Genomic DNA, 18,022 nt, shown 5'->3' with positions numbered 1-18,022 from the left:
GGATGTGTTGAAAAATAGAATACAAAATGTTAATATCTTCACTCTCTTAGAAATGAAAATGAGAAAAAAAAGAAAAGGAGACAGAAGAAGGAAGGGAGCGAGGAAGAAGCCAGAAAGGTTATTCTTTACTTTCCACATTTTTTGTGTGTGTGTGGTAATTTTATTTATTTTTTTATATTATTTTTTTTAATTTTTTTAATTTTAAAATCTTTAATTCTTACATGCGTTCCCAAACATGAACCCCCCTCCCACCTCCCTCCCCATAACATCTCTCTTTCCACATTTTTGACCATTTACATAGAATCTAGTGCTTCTGTTTTTTTATGCTTCTTCAACCTAGATTTCTGACACTGTGTATTCTAAGGTTAGCAACCTTGTCTGTTTTGTTAATTACAGTAATTATTGCTACTTAGTAATACAGGCTGGAGAAGGCAATGGCACCCCACTCCAGCACTCTTGCCTGGAAAATCCCATGGATGGAGGAGTCTGGTAGGCTGCGGTTCATGGGGTCGCTAAGAGTCGGACACGACTGAGTGACTTCACTTTGACTTTTCACTTTCATGCATTGGAGAAGGAAATGACATCCCACTCCAGTGTTTTTGCCTAGAGGATCCCAGGGGCAGGGGAGCCTGGTGGGCTGCCGTCTATGAGGTCACACAGAGTCGGACACGACTGAAGTGACTTAGCAGCAGTAATACAGTAATAAAATTTATTTAATATTTCTTTATTGAAAAGTAAGTTTTACTAAATGAAACAAAATTATTTTCTATTAAATAAAGCTGTATATGTCCAGAATTGTTAGATCAAGGAATTAGATGGGGCTGAATTAAGCCAATGTGCTTGCTAATGGTTTAATCAAATCCTTAATCTCACATAACTATCTCATATATGCATATCACAAAAGGATCACTGGAGAAAGTTGAAATGAGTCAAACAAGATCTATCGCCACGACGACTAACAAAACTCACCCTTACATACAAAAGAATTTCCAGGATGTATTTTGTTATATTCACTATGCATTTGTATACATATTCCTCTTCTGTAATTTTCCTTTTAAAGGAAATGTTACCACAGTATCATCCTTCCCATTGACAAAGGAGCTGGTAGGCTACAGTCCATGACGTCACAAGAGTCAGACATGACTTAGTGACTAAACCACCTCCATCACATTATCCTTCCCAGTGACTGGTACGACTGACAGCAGTAACAGAAACTTAGTAAGACTAAAGGGGAAATAGGAAGCTAAGGTGATCACAGCGAGAAGTTTCTAAAAGAGCATCAGGAGCTTCCCTGGTGGCTCAGCGGTAAATAATCTGCCTGCCAATGCCAGAGACACGGGTTCAATCCCTGGTCCAGGAAGAGCCCACATGCTGCAGGGCAACTAAGTCCAGGCACCAGAACTATTGAGCCTATGCTCTAGAGTCTGGGAGCCGAAACTACTGAGCCCACATGCATCAGCTACCGAAGCCCTGGCTCCTTAAAGCCTGTGCTGCCCAGCAAAAGAGGCCACCACAGTGAGAAACCCAAGGACTGCACCTAGAGAGTAGCTCCTGCTCACCGCAACCAGAGAAAGCGCTCTTGCAGCAATGAAGATCCAGCACAGTCAAAAATGAATAAAATTATCAAAATCTTTAAAAGTTCTTCCAGAAAAATTTAATTAGTATCTTTTGAAAAAATTAATTAGTATATTTTGTCTTTAAAATTAAGCCAAGTTCTCTAATCAGCTCCTTGCAAAATTCTACATATTTCTGTCCTCCTCTGGAAGAAAGAAAAACTCAGCAGGTGTAGATCAGCTTAAAAGCTTCCCCTCAAATTTATATCTGTTCTCTCAGGATCACGGAATCAAACCCATCTGCCTCTACGGACAGCAAGCATTTGTTACATCTAATTTCTAAAATCCAATCAATGTCCACAATAGTCTAATAAAATCAGCATTAGCCAGAAAGATCTTGCAAGAACTGGTATAGTTTGGGACACAACTTTATTTTATGTTTGTTTATCAAATAAATTTCTAACAAATAATACATTATTCTTTACAGTATATTTAATCAAAGTGCCCCATATGTAGTTCATGAACAGCACAGTAGTAAAAACAGCTTACAGGTTCTCGGGAAATCTGCGTGTTTCTACTTTTGTTACTGCTGAACTATTTCTATCATATATCAGAGCCTACCACCACTAGTTCTCCCAATGATTTCATCACTCAATCCATTAGTCTGGAATCTTTTAGGTAAATCATATAAATGCCTTTGAAAACCACAAACATAACATGAAAATCTAATTGGCAGCCAATGAGTTAAATTATCCCTTATTCTTAGGCCTTCTACTTCATAGTACATTTGTTTTGTGACAACTCACAAAATCATACTTCAAATATTCCAACTTCCTGGCAGAGACAGAAAATGGAAATGATTCTAGGTAACAGATACAGGTAGGCTTCCCTGGTGGCTTAGAGGTAAAGAATCCACCTGCCAAGCAGGAGACACAGGTTCAATTCCTGGGTCAGGAAGATCCCCTGGAGATGAAAATGGCAACCCACTCCAGTATGCTTGCCTAGGAAATCCCATGGACAGAGGAGCCTGGCTGGCTATAGTCCATGGGCTCCCAAAGAGTCAGACACGACTGAGTGACTAAACAACAACAGTTATAGGGAAGGTGGGAGAGGGGAGGCTCTGAGGGCAAGATGAGGGAAACTTTACTCCTATTTGAAGATCTTTTAGAACATCATGGACTTTCCCATACCAAAAAAAAACCTTTTCTACATTATACAAATTTACTTGACAACTATTTGAATTCAAATTCTAAAATCCCCTGTAGTATTAAGGGGCTCCTACAAAACAAAATGTTTTTTAAAAAGTCACTAGCATATACTCTAACATACAAACAAAACCATGGTGGATCTTTTCTAATTAGTATAAAAACTTAGTGGTGTCCCGATGTATTCCAGCTGAAGTCAGTCACTGTGAATGTACTTAGTCTGGACAAGATTTCACTATCTTCCTAATGAGACCTTACTACTTCCAAAATAATTTACTTACTACCCAAATAAGATGAAGGTGATGAGGGCTTCAATCCCTCCTTTGTTTCAAACTCTCTGGCAGCCTAAACTTAACCTTCACTGTCATAACCACCATGAATGCCTCTTTTATTCAGATTTCACTCGCCACAGCTGAGATCTCACCACGCAGTGAGAAAGTCCGAATGGTAACCGGAAAGATAGCAAAGTTATGAAAGATACATTTTCAAGTAACGCCATTTGGGCCCTGAAAAAAAGTGGTCAGACCCTGGGGCTGGAAGACAGAGTAAGGCAGGAAAGAGGGAAGCAGGATAGAGAAGGGTATTGAGGGGACACTCACATGGTCATTTATCTGCTTCAAGATTTTTATACGACTGTTTCCTTCGTGAGACTATGGAAAGTCTTCAGATTAAACTGAAAAACGTAAAATACAATCAAGTGCATGGACGCTGTAATAAATGGTGCTGAAATTTTTGTTTTGGTCGTTTGGATAAGAAATATATGAAAAGTAAAACAATAGAAAAAGATGGTACTTTAAACTCAGTTTATCTTATAGTGCTGCATAGCAAATATGCTAATGCAGAAAAGCAGAAAAATAATTACTCCTAAATTTAAAGAAATTATACATTTTTTGTTATTATTTTTTATACATTATTCTTCAGGCTTGGCTATCATAGATCATTCACTTAAAAACAGAAGAGCTAAGACTTTAAGCAAATCTGTGAATTCACACATGTTAAAATCTTTAGAGGGCCATTTTAATAATTAAAAACACCCTCTTTAATATACATACTTCAGGCATACATATTAATTCTACACCTTTACATGCATGAGTATCACGTGAATAATGCTACAAGATTTGGCCTGATGACTAGATTTTTATCACAGAAAAATTCCATTGCTTTTAAATTATTCAGAGTCTAACAAGGCCCCACAAAAGAGCTAAATAAAAAAACTACCAACAAAAACTGATGTTTTCTCTTGACTAAAAGGACCTTGAGATATAAAAAATATCTAACCTAGCTTTTAGTCCACAAACTAAAAAGATTTTACATCAGAAGTTCTGATAATTCAGATAAACATACTAAAATAATAAAGACAAATCAAGAAACCCTAAAGATAGGGTTGTTCATAAAACATAGTTTTCAAATATACTGGAAAGAGAAACTGGAAATTACATATATATACATAAACACACAGACAAGATTAACATGCTTATTTGCGGGGAAAAGTCTATATAGCTATAATAATTCTCATTTTCTTCCATATGAAGTTAAATGTATCTGCTCTCTCTTTCTCACATTTAAAAGTCAATATACTCACAATCATCTTATTATATGTTCATGCCTAACACTACCATTAAAATTATTGTAGAAAATTAAATCGTGTTCAATGTCTTCTCAAAAGTAATGTATTTCATCCACGTATTTCTTTATGAATTTGTTCCGCTGCTTTTATTTTTTAAACATTTATTTTCTAATGAAAAAAACTAGAAACAGTTACAATATTATAAAACATTACAATTATTAGAATTTGCAGAAAAATCAGAGTATTCAGTGATAACAAATGTTATATTTCAGACACTGGAAACATTCTATTGTTGCATTAAGCCAATATGTCACTATTGATTTACTATATCAATAATATGCATATACTTCTAGGAAAAGGGATAATATTCTAATGGTGATAGAGAAGTAATACTCTAATTGTGCTAATAAAAAACTTTCTAAATAAAATGAAATTCATATCACTAGCCTTTAACATGGAGAAGGCAATGGTACCCAACTCCAGCACTCTTGCCTGGAGAATCCCATGGATGGAGGAGCCTGGTAGGCTACAGTCCATGGGGTCGCTAAGAGTCGGACAAGACTGAGCGACTTCACTTTCACTTTTCACTTTCATGCATTGGAGAAGGAAATGGCAACCCACTCCAGTGTTCTTGCCTGGAGAATCCCAGGGACAGGGGAGCCTGGTGGGCTGCCATCTACGGGGTCACACAGAGTTGGACACGACTGATGTGACTTAGCAGCAGCAGCCTTTAACAGAGGATATTTGAAAAATATCTTTTTCCCTCTATTTAAATATAAACTTCTCTTCCTTCTATTGAGCTTCATGTTCTTTTCTTTCTCCTTATATTAAAATCACAATTTTTCAACTACAGAACTCTTACCTCTTATCAATTCATAATTGATTCACTGAACAAATTACTTTAGCACATTCCTAAGTATTGTGTTTCAGGTTCTGGTGAAAAACTGTTCATGGTTCTTAGAATTTTGGAAGGCTTAAATAGGACTAGATCCCACTTCATTAGGATATTAGATTCTTATGTTGCTATGCTACTAAATATAGGACTTCCCTGATGATAAAGAATCTGCCTGCAATGCATGAGACCTGGGTTCGACCCCTGGGTTAGGAAGATTCCCTGGAGAAGGGTATGGACGCCCACTCCAGTATTCTTGCCTAGAGAATTCTATGGACAGAGGAACCTGGCAGGCTATCGTCCCTGGGGTGGCAAAAAGTCAGGCATGACTGAGCACTAACACTTTCATGCTACTAAATATAAGAACGCTTTGCTAATAAAGCATAATGGAAAAATATGTATGTGTGTATATACATATATATTAACTCATCTGTGTGTGTGTCTCTCTCTATATATATACATATATAACTGAATCACTCTGCTGTACACTATAAACTTATATTGTAAATCAACTATACGTCAATTAAAAAAGAAAAGAATGATCTGAAACTATTACATTGTTAATCGGCTATACTCCAATATAAAATAAAAAGTTTAAAAAAAAAATAGAATGGTTTGAGACAGGACTTCTGATTTCACCCAAACACACAAGTGCTCTTTCTTAGTAAAATCACTTGAGTGTCACAGGGCTGAAAAGGAACACAAGAATTTATCTGCTACATAAAGGACTGCATTCAGAAATCACATGATTAGCAGAAGGCATTCATGCAATTCTTCTGGCAGGTTTGGTACCTTGAAGTTTCTCCTACTCCACTGTAATGACTACTCTTTTGTATTGTTACTCATAAAAATGCAAAGTAACTGGTTATTCAGTTCTTTCCAATAATCCTGGGGGCTCCATCTGTGAGAACGTGCAGAATTCCGCATCGCTCCTGTCATGCCAACCCTGCACATGTCACATGTATTTATCTTTCTGCCTGGAATGCCCTGGAGTCCTCTCATTCTTGACCTTAAAAATGTATCCTATAATAAAGCCAAGTGTCACATACCCAGTAAAGACTTTTCTGACTCCATCAACAACAGTGAGCCTCTCCCTTCTTCTATGTACTGAGATATAAATATAAATGTGTACATTTTTTTTTCTCTTGTTCACTTAACCTCCTCCCAACAACTGCATCAGCAGGTACTACTATTGTTTCCACTTCTAACATAAGAAAACTAAGGCAGATAAGGTCTCTCTGATTTCAAAGTCCATCGGTTGCTTGTTTGTTTAATACATACTCCATTTAGCTCCACACTGTATTGAGATGGTTGTCTGGTTGCCTCCATTCTCTGGGTTCCCTGATGACAGAAGGCAGAGATCCTGTCTTATTCTTCTCTGTGTGTACAGTGTCTGGCACAGAACAGATACTCAACAAATGCTCAATAAATGATTAATTGAATGAACAAATGAAATGTAATTACCTTCAAAGTCCTTGGTGAAGAAAAGTTCGTCCCCTGCTAAACATTCTAAAGATACTTCTGTAAAAAGTTATGATAGTGTGCTGATTTCATCTAGCAAACGTTCTGTGAGTGGGTAGCACATGTGATGTGCTTAAATATCAATGAGACACTTTCTTGCCCTCAAGAAACTTAATTCAGCAAGGCATAGGGATAAACAAATAGCTAATGACAACAATGTATGTTCTACTTTTCCTTATCCCCCACAACTTCCCCTCTTTAAAGGAATCTCATTCTTTATAGATGTTGCAATACCTCATAGCTCTGGGTCAGTGGGATGTAGATCCATCAACATTAAAAAAAAAAAACAAAAACGAATCTCCACAGATCTCAAAAACACAATCTTTTGAGGCATTCGCAGTTAAATCAGTAGTCATTTAAGTACTATGTTAAAGAAAAGAATAAAATCAAAGACACATTAATACTACCCTAGCACTTTTTCAGTTACTAGAGATAACACCAGCTTACTAGAGCTGTAACATCAGTAACATCAGTTATTAGAGATTCTTTACCAGCTGAGCCACCAGGGAAGTCCAAGAATACTGGAGGGGGCAGCCTATCCCTTCTCCAGGGGATCTTCCAGACCCATGAATCGAACCGGGGTCCCCCGCACTGCAGACAGATTCTTTACCAACTGAGCTATCAGGGAAGCCAGAGATAACACAAGAAAGCTAAAAACATGGGTTTTAGAGTCAGAAAGATCAAGATATCTATCCTAACTCTGTCTCTCTCTCCCCATGCAGACCACAGGCAAGTCATTTTCTCTTTCTGAGCCTATTTCTTACCTGTAATCTAGAAATAAGGAGATCTGCCTTCAAGAGGTCTTGTGAGAGTTAAAAGAAATAATGTATGTAATGCTTGCCACACCAAAGGTGCTAGTTTTATAATGTCTGATCTAATCTAGATGCTTCTTAAAGGGTTCTGGTTCTAACTGTAACATAACAATACTGCTGGCCCTGATGTCGACAACAGAAAGCGTTGACCAAATGAAAGGTACTTGGAAAAAAAAAAAAAAGTTACTTGAAAAAAGACAAGAGAGTCTCAGGTTTCTAATAGTGTGGATATCATCTGTCCCTTCTCAGCATACATCCTGCAAATCCCTTATTTGGGACTTTTTCTGTGAAAAACAGAGCTTTATTAATTATTTCTATGATTAGATCTAAACTAACTGACACGTGTTACTCAATTAACAATTCTAATTTCCACAAAGAAGATTCTCTGAGTTGGTGAGAAAGAAGAAAATGAATTATATACGATGTCCAGGAATCAGTCTTGGTATATAAAGTCCATGCAGTGTTACATTTTGGTTTTCCAAGTCATTTCTCAACTGTTTCTTTTAACTGATTTTGCAAAACATGTAAAAACAATCAAATCAAAACACTTTGCTTTCCACCATAAACCTAATTTATAATCTACTTTACTTAAAATATCACATTTACTAGCTACTGGTACTTGAAATCCACCAGGGGAAAAAAATGAATCTGACACAGACTTTACCCTTTGTACAAAATTAACTGACACAGACTTAACCCTTTGTACAAAAATTAACTCAATATGAGTCATATATCTAAAAGCAAAACACAAAACTATAAAACTTTTAAGGGGTAGGAAAACAGGATTAAATCTAGGTGATCTTGAGTTTGGCAACGAGTTTTTAAATACAACACCAAAAGCCTATGCATAAAACTGATAAGTTGGCCTTCATTAAAATTAAAAATATCTGCTCTGTAAAGACGCTGCTAAGAGAACAAAAAGACAAGCCACTCTAGAAAAATACACTTGCAGAGTAAGTATCTGATAGAGCACTTGTACCAAAAATATATATAAAGAATTCTTAAAATCAACAATAGAAAACGGGTCTTCCCTGGTGGTCCAGTGGTTAAGAATCCACCTTGCAATGCAAGGGACACAGGTTTGATCCCTGGTCCGGGAACTAAAGTCTCACATACCGTGGGGCACTTAGGCCCCATTGCCACAACTACTGAGCCCTCGCACCATAAAGCCTATGCTCCACAACGAGAGAAGCCCCTCAATGAGAAGCCCAAGCACTGCAACTAAAGAGTAGCCCCCAGTTGTCACAACTAGAGAAAGCCTCTGCGTAGCAAGGAAGACAGAGCACAGCCAAAAAGAAAACAGAGATCTATTTTTAAATGGGCAAAAGTTCCTAACAGACATCTCATGAAAGAAATATACAGATGGAAAATAGCATATGAAAAGATGCTTAACGTTAAATGCCATTAGGGAAAGGGCCAATTAAAGCAATGAGATATTACTGTGTGCTTATTAGTACGGATAAAATCCAAAAAACTGATAGTATCAAATGTTAAGACGGATGAGCAGCAATGGGAGCTTGCATTCACTGCTGGAAGAAATGCAAGATGTACAGTTTCTCTGGAAAACAGATTGGTAATATGCGACAAAGCTAACCAGAATCTTACCATATGATCCAACAATTGTGTTCCTAGGTATTTATCCAACTGATCTGAAAACTTTGGTCCACACAAAAATTTACCCATGAATAATCATAGCAGCTTTATTCATAGCTGCCAAAAATCAGAAGCAAGCAAGATACCCTTTAACAGATGAATAGATACAAACTGTGGATACATCCATACAATGCAATATTATTACACGATAAAAAGAAATGAACTATCAAACCACAAGAAGACATGAATGAACCTTCAATGCACATTCCTAAGTGAAAGAAGCCAATAGGACAAGGCTGTATGATTTTAGTGATATGATATCCAGAAAGGGCGAAACTATAGAGAGAGTAAAAAAAAAAAAAAAAAAAAAAATCAGTGGCTGCCAGGGGGAGGGGTTAAGGGAGTGATATGTGAAACACAGAAGATGTTTAAGTGTTGGAATTATTCAGTATGATACTTCTGTAGACAAATAAATGAAATTACATGTTTGTCAAAACCCACAGAACTTCACAAAACAAAGAGTAAAACAATATATGTAAACTTTTTAAAAAACACTTAGAAGGTATGGGGATCCCAAGATGGAAGTCAGGGTGTGGCAGAAGTATCTACCTGTATCACACATGTGTGCGACAACCTCCCTTAAAAGGATGGGAGGGAAAGGAGTGGCATCTCTAAGGCTGAGTGGGATCTGTAAAAGGAGTAGCACATAAGCACTGCACTCTAGTTGATAAAGCTGTTTCCTCCTCTTTCTAAAGAAAGCAGAGGTTAACAATTTTGGTATTGTTGTACACACATAATGGGTTTGAACAATTAAGTGAATGGATGGCAGATGGTGAAAGCCAGGTTTCTTCTCCCTGTTAGAGTGAATTTACAGATAAGCAAGGAAAGAAATTCAGAATGATACAGGTGGTAATGGACTAGGCAGAGTAACAGACAATGATGTGAACTCATATTTAGCTTAAAATAGATATGCATGTGGAGGAGATGGCACTCTAGTCCACTATTCTTGCCTGGAGCGTTCCATGGGCAGAGAAGCCTGATGGACTCCAGTCCATGGGGCTACAAAGAGTTGGACTGGACTGAGCACATGCACAGATACACATGGTTACATGGAGAAACATGCTTCGCTAAGTACATACACAGGCATTTGTACATACACACATATGCATTCCCTGCTGTCCCATGAGAGGTTCTAGAAGTAATGGCACCTCAGTAGCAGCAAGAATATCTACAGTCTGTGATGACCTAGAGGGGTGGGAGGGAGGGGCATATATGTATACATATAGCTGATCCACACTGTTGTACACCAGAAATGAACACAACATTGTAAAGCAATTATACTCCAATTAAAACTAATGATAATTTTTAAAGAAAGAATACCTAGAACCCAGATCTTGGCTTCTAACATCATCTCCCAAGAAGATGAAGCAGATTCTTTCTGGCTAACCCTAGGGCTGGGGCAGGAAACAGAAATACAGAAGATAATCTTGGAGCATCTTTTCATGTCAGAAAGTAAGGAAAGATTTTTTTAAAAAACCTTACATTAATAGAGAGATGTCATTTCTTATATGATATTATACATGTTTCAATGCCATTCTCCCAAGTCATCCCACCCTCTCCCTCTCCCACAGAGTCCAAAAGACTGTTCTATACATCTGTGACGAATCCTCAGTCCAGGTTCGATGCAGGATACAGAATGCTTGGGGCTGGTGCACTGGGATGACCCAGAAGGATGATTCGGGGAGGAAGGTGGGAGGGGGGTTCAGGATGGGGAACACGTGTACACTCGTGGTGGATTCATGTTGATGTATGACAAAACCAATACAATATTGTAAAGTAATTCGCCTCCAATTAAAATAAATAAATTTAAATTTTAAAAAATAGAGAGATGTCAAAGGGAGACAGGAACCAACTGAAAGAGCTCACAGTGTCCAAAACTGAAACAATTTGGGGAACAAAATAAAGCAGTATTGGATTCCAACCCAAAGTACAAAAATACCCAGGAGTTCAGACCAATATAAACAAATGATTGAGTAAATTAATAAATGGAGTGTGTGAGTGAAAGTTACTCAATAGTGTCCAACTCTTTGTGACCTCATGGACTATACATACGGTCCATGGTTTTCTCCAGGCCAGAACACTGGAGTGGTTAGACTTTCCCTTCTCCAGGGGATCTTCCCAACGCAGGGATCAAACCCAGGTCTCCCGCATTGCAGGGATATTCTTTACCAGCTGAGCCATATAGGAAGCTCAAGAATACTGGAGTGGGTAGCCTATCCCTTCTCTAGGGAATCTTCCTGACTCAGGAATCAAACCAGGGTCTCCTGCATTGCAGGCAGATTCTTTACCAACTGAACTATGAGGGAAGCCCTTAATAAATGGAGGCAAGAGACAAATCTTCCATGCAAAAAAATTTCAAAAAGTGTATATAAATACAGGCAAGAAAGAGAAGCATAATTCTCCACTTCTTAAGTATAGGCTGTTCACAATGACTTCCTTCTAAGAAAGAGCATTAAAAGAAAGAAAAAAGAGCAATCTTTTCAGTGCAGAAAACTACTACTACTGCAGCCAGGTGATCAAGATCAATATCAACAGTGATAAATCATGTCTGATAGTGAAAGTGAAGTGAAAGTCGCTCTGTTGTGTCTGACTCTTTGCGACCCCATGGACTATACAGTCCATGGAATTCTCCAGGCCAGAATACTGGAATGGGTAGCCTTTCCCTTCTCCAGGGGATCTTCCCAACCCAGGGATCGAACCCAGGTCTCTCGCGTTGTGGATGATTCTTTACCAGAGATCGAACCCAGGTCTGCCGAATTGCAGGCCAATTCTTAACCAGCTGAGCCACGAGGAAAGCCCAAGAATACTGGAGTGGTAGCCTATCCCTTCTCCAGCGTAACTTCTCGACCCAGGACTGGAACCAGGGTCTCCTACATTGCAGGCAGATTCTTTACCAACTGAGGTAGTAAGCACCCTTTACATTATGTGATAAAAGTAGCACTGTACCTTAGTGACCTTCCTCTCAAATACCCAAAACCTCAATCTGATGAGGAGAATATTCGACTAATTCCCATAGAGGGCATTCTCCAAATACCTGACCAGTACTCCTCAAAACTGCAAAGAGCATCCAAAACAAGGAAAGTCTAACAAACTGTCACAGCCAAGAGAAGCCTAAAGACATGTGACAACTAAGTGTAATGTGGCACCCGAGATGACAGGTCCTGGAAAAGAAAAGGCACGTTAGCTATAACTAAGGAAATCTAAAGTATAAACTTTAGTTAATAATAATGTACCAACGAGCTTCTCTGGTAGCTCAGTGGCAAAGAATTCGCCTGGCAATACAGGAGATGCAGGTTTGATCCCTCTGGCAGGAAGATCCCGTGGAGAAGAAAATGGCTACCCACTCCAGTATTCTTGCCTGGGAAATCCCAAGAACAGAGGAGCTTGGCGGGACTATAGTCCATGGGGCTGCAAAAGAGGCAGACAGGACTTAATGACTACACAACAATGTACCAAGACTGTCTCACTGATGCAACAAATACTAATGTAGGATAGTAACGAGAGGAAACAATATGAAGGTATATGAGATGTCACTTTACCATCTTCACACTTTTTCTATAAATCTGGTCTAAAAAACAAAATATGTTTTTAAAAATACCAGTTAAGAATGTATCTAGAAAACACTGAGGAGGCTGTAGTAAGGCATGGAAGAACCTCACACCTTCCATGGATACACTAAACCTCAAATGTTTACAACTATTCCATCACAGGATTTTTCTGAAGAAAATATTTTCAATCACTAACAGCTGCAAACAATTTCACACAGGAATTCCCTGCAGGGATGTACCCTAAGCGAAGTACTTAACTAAAATTAAAATTCTTTTTCCTCTTACATACCATTGCAGATGTCTGAAAGTTTGTAATTATCATTAACTCGTGTTGCCTTCTGATGACCCAAACATAGTTGTATGCTTAATACAACTCCGAAAAGCTGACAAACTTTATATAAATCAAATCAGTGCTAAAATATCCATCTGACAAAACTTCAAGCATCTAAACCAAGACCTTAAGAAAAACCATCATCTTTTATTCTGGATACTCTTAAGTATTGCCTTATACACGTCGTGGTTCAAGTGAGCTGCTGCAGAATTAAAGTAGATAAATGAAGAAACAGAACAGTCTGTAGAAGAAGAATAAAAAGTAGCGGGTGAGGATTTCCCTGGTGATCCAGTGGTAAAGACTCTGCTGCCCCACTGCAGGGGGAGGCATGAGTTCAATTCCTGATTTAGGAATTCTGAAGATTCAAAGATTCTGCATGCTGCATGACAAAAAAAAATTTGTAAATTTTAAAAAAAAATAGTGGGTGAACACGGGTGTAAAATAATGAAATAAAAGGAACAGATTACTATTTGAAATGTACCACATAAAATCACTGAAAGGAAAGGGCAGGAAGCCTATGTCATAGCATTTAAAAAAAAAAAAAGAACTGATATCTGAAAAGTATTAGCATAGACAAAAAATTGAAAGCAGGAAAATCCAGAGATAAAAATAAAATTAAAATCTTTACATTTGATCAGAAACGAGCCAAGTGTTCAAAATTTGTAATTAGATTCCCAACAGGGAACAAACAAGAATAAACCATTTTGAAGAAACTTCATGCTAAATACAACTTAAAATATTCCCCCAATATTAGTAAAAGGATGAAAATTACTATATAATGACATTCAGTGACACTGAAATGTGGGAGAAAAAAGATTACAATAAGGATGTATCAAACATTGTGATTTATCTCACAACACTGGGATTAAAAGCAAGTTATCTTTCCTTTTCTTCTATGAAGAGAATGACTTGTGGAATTTTTAGAAGTCTTAATTTCTGAATTCTGCACTAAAGGCAGTCTATAAAATGTTATTACATTTGTGATACATTCTACCCTACCCTTTACATGGCAAGTCTACAAAGTGGGTTATTTTTCAAATTGCCGGGTAAAAATGTGAGCCCATGACCAAAAATTTCCCACACCAGCTACATAAGAACTATAGTAATATGTCCAGAAAACTCCAATTCCAAATAGAAAATAGGTGAGAAAGGACAACACAGTCTTTAATTTTCAATGACCACATGATCTAAATTACCGGTTCACACTTCACACAACCCAGTTCCCTGTAGAAGAATGGTATCCTTTCAATGGAAATACATTAGAAGCAATACACAACACAGCTACTTTTTTATATGTACATAAAGAAGACTTCTAGGAATCCCAATTCTTCTATTTCCGCCCCCCCCCCAAGATAAAGCCAAAACCCAAGCAGTCACACGCGTCTCAAACCAAGTTTTATCTGAACTCTTCAGATATTAGCTATTCCTCTTACTATCCGAGGTAAGGACTGAAACCGTCAAAAGAAAAGCAATAATACATTTTATGGAAATACATTTTATAAAGGTGAATTCCAATTCCTAATTGCTCTACCGCTCTTGACGCCTAAAGGGTTCAAATCCTCACACCTAATACATTATCCTACCGCCAAAGAGAGTCCAGCGAGGCTGTGGGTACCATGGGGAAAGGATTTGACAAACAATGCAAGGGAGGGGACGATCCCTGGCAAGATTCTGCATACAGGGAGTCCCTGAAAGGAGAGATGAAAGTGAGAGCGTAGGAGGAGCGGGCAGGGTCTTGGAAACCCACTCCGAAGGCATTTACTGACAAAGACCCCAGAAGGGCCGTCTTCCCAAAAGTAAAATGGTAAGTGAGCCGAGTCAAGCCGCTAAGAAAGGAAAGTCACCAGGAATTAGGAGTGACAACTACGCACAAACAACGTGCTCTCTCGAAATTGGAGGGGTATGCGATGGTGGGATCTTGTTGCAAAGTGTCAACTGGAAAAGGCCACACACACACACACCAATGTGGGGATGGGGAGGGTAGCTCTATGAAAGCCCAAGTCTCAGACGAGCCGGGAGAAGAATATTCGGTCCTGGAGTCGCCCAGAGGACCAGCGAAACGCAGGTGTACCTGCGAAAGCTCAGGTTACCGGGAAATATGACAAGGACCGTGTGCGTCTCCTCCGCCCACCCTGCCGGAGCCCCGAGCGCGGAGGGCGGGCACCGGCTCGGGGCGCCCGGGACCCGCGCGCGGACTCGCTCCGGAGGCAGCGCCCTAGCACACCTGGCTCCCGACACCAGTTGAAAGCAGTCAGAGTGAACGAAGGCGGACGCGGCGCCTGGCACCGCTCCATCTCGGCACACAAAGGCGGGTTTCGAAAATCGACGGAAGAATCCGAGCCGCGGGACCCCGGTAGGCGCCCTTCTCTGAGGGGCTCTTACCTCGGATCCGCCCTCGGGGCCGTGGCTTCCCCAGAGGCGCCTCGAGCCCTCACCAGGCGGGAGGCGGCCGGGAGAAAGCCCCCGACCCGGACCGCTCCCTCCCAGTCCTCCGCCGTCGGCGCCCGGCCGAGGAGAAGCGGTCTCCCGGGGCGAGCTCAGCGCCGGCCTCGCGCTCGGCGAGACCGCCTCGCCCGCCGCCGCTGCCGGGGAAGTCTGGAGCTGCACGCCCGCTCGCCAGCTCGCCCGCTGAATCGGCCGCGCGCCGCGCATGCCCAGTTCCCCCGCCGGGAGCGAGCCCGCGAGCGCGCGCCGCGCGGCCCCGAGCCCGGCTCCGCTCTCCGGGTCTTGGCGGCAGCCGAGCCGCCGAGTAACTGGTAGACCCCAGCGCGGGAGGCGAACGCGCCCGGAGGTTGGGTGGGCGGGAGAGGGGCGGTAGGAGAGAGGGCCAGGCACCTCGCGGAGCTATCAAGATCACGATCAAAGTCGGACCGAAGTTCTGAGCCGCCGACGGGTTTCCAGAAGTGCCCTAGCAGGACCGACTAGCAGCCAGGAGGCGCTGGAAGGGGAGGAGAGCAAGAGGTTTGCCTCGGGCAAGAGTAGATGCTCCGGGCGGAGGGAGCGCCCCAGGTCCTGGTGCGCACGTCGTGGCCACTAACCTGGGAACAGTAAACCCGGCGCACCCAAAGACCCTCCAGCCTCTGTCTTCCTCCCGGGACCCTCCCACCTATTTTTCTCCTTTTGTCTCTTCTTTTTATTTTTCTCCCCAACTCATGCCATTAACTGGCGGCACCCAAGGGGGCCTCCTTTCGATCCCTGCTGCTGCTGCTGCTGCTAAGTCGCTTCAGTCGTGTCCGACTCTGTGCGACCCCATAGACGGCAGCCCACCAGGCTTCCCCGACCATGGGATTGTCCAGGCAAGAACACTGGAGTGGGTTGCCATTTCCTTCTCCAATGCGTGAAAGTGAGAAGTGAAAGTGAAGTCGCCCAGTCCTGTCCGACTCTTAGCGACCCCATGGACTGCAGCCTACCAGGCTCCTCCATCCATGGGATTTTCCAGGCAAGAGTACTGAAGTGGGGTGCCATTGCCTTCTCCCTGGGAGTCTCCAAACTGCCGATCCTTAGCTGAAAGCAGCAAGACCAGACCCGCTTCACACGCCTGCCTGGGATGCTCTTTTTTTCTCGTAACTCCTGCCAAGGGCCTGATGTGGTTTGAAATAGTGGAGGCTTCTTCCACATAATACCTCTCACGACCTTGCTCAGTTCAGTTCAGCAACAGTCATGTGCAACTGTTTGCGACCCCATGGACTGCAGCACGCCAGGCTTCCCTGTCCATCACCAGCTCCTCAAGTTTGCTCAAACTCATGTCCATCGAGTTGGTGATGCCATCCAACCATCTCATCTTCCGTCATCCTAACCAACCTTCATAACCTTTTCTCTGCCCAGTTGCCTCTGGAACCACTGAATGAGAAGTCCTTCCGTGTGTGACATTGCATTCACTTCTTGAAACCCCGCGTTTGTCATAGCTATGGCCCCCTCCTTTTTTACTTCTTTAAGGTCACGACTTCCAGGAAGCAAGGAAAGACTATAAAATAAACTTGGTTAAAATAGATTGAATCTGCTTGTTTCGTCCAATAAGGAAGAAGGGTAGTCAGGGGAAAGAAAGATTTCACACCAAGATGGGAAATAAAACCAGTATCCTAAAAGTTGGAATAGACCTTAAGTCCGGTCCACCGTCTTAAGTAGAAATCCTCTCTCCAATATTCCCTTTATACCATCAACCACTTAAACTTTTCCATTGTTAGAGACCTCTATTTTTATCTATATTATGTATAATTATAAATTTTATTGTATACTATACCAGGCACTATGCAATTTTTACATGCTATTGCTAATCCTTAAAATGAGATGGGCCTTGTTATACCTATTTAGCAGGAAAAGGAAACTCAGAAGTTTCATTCCTTTTGGGAAAGCCAATGCTGATGCCAGAATTAAAATCAAATTAAAAATGCTTAACTCTAAAGTCTGTATCATTTGATTTGTGAACATCAAATCAACTTTCCCTAACTTAAGCACTGGTGCTTATTCTGCCCCTAAGAGCCACACAAAATTAACCTCATTTCTTATTGACATCGTAAGGCTTGAAATATTTGAACCAATTATTAAGTAACTACCAGATCTTCTCATATTTTCTTCTTCTTCAAAATCCCTAGAACCTCTCACTGTTCTTTAAATGGAATGGTGAGTCCTTATAAGTACACTCCACACCCTGCCTTGAATGTACTTTGAGTTTTCACTTTTCTCCTTAAATTGTGTGCTCTGAAGAAAACACAACATTCAAATATAGTGGGTTGAGAAGCAAGTATTGCAGGGATCAGCCCCTTTGATCCAGGCATACCCTGACAATCGGTTCAGTTCGGTTCAGTCACTCAGTCGTGTCCAACTCTTTGCAACCCCATGGACTGCAGCACGCCAGGCTTCCCTGTCCATCACCAGCTCCTCAAGTTTGCTCAAACTCATGTCCATCGAGTTGGTGATGCCATCCAACCATCTCATCTTCC

General features: G+C 40.8%; 1 protein-coding gene across 1 annotated transcript in view; it reads right to left on the bottom strand.

The window, feature by feature from the left end:
• EPS8 (epidermal growth factor receptor pathway substrate 8) overlaps positions 1–15,551 on the bottom strand; it is a 208,314-nt gene extending 192,763 nt beyond the window's left edge. The window contains exon 1 of the mRNA XM_018048434.1: positions 15,465–15,551. The gene's annotated coding sequence lies outside the window, so the exon portion shown is untranslated. The remainder of the gene's footprint in view (positions 1–15,464) is intronic.

Source organism: Capra hircus, chromosome 5 (genome assembly GCF_001704415.2).
Source record: "Capra hircus breed San Clemente chromosome 5, ASM170441v1, whole genome shotgun sequence".
NCBI classification, from domain to species: domain Eukaryota; kingdom Metazoa; phylum Chordata; class Mammalia; order Artiodactyla; family Bovidae; genus Capra; species Capra hircus.
This window is presented reverse-complemented; position numbering and strand designations above follow the sequence as displayed.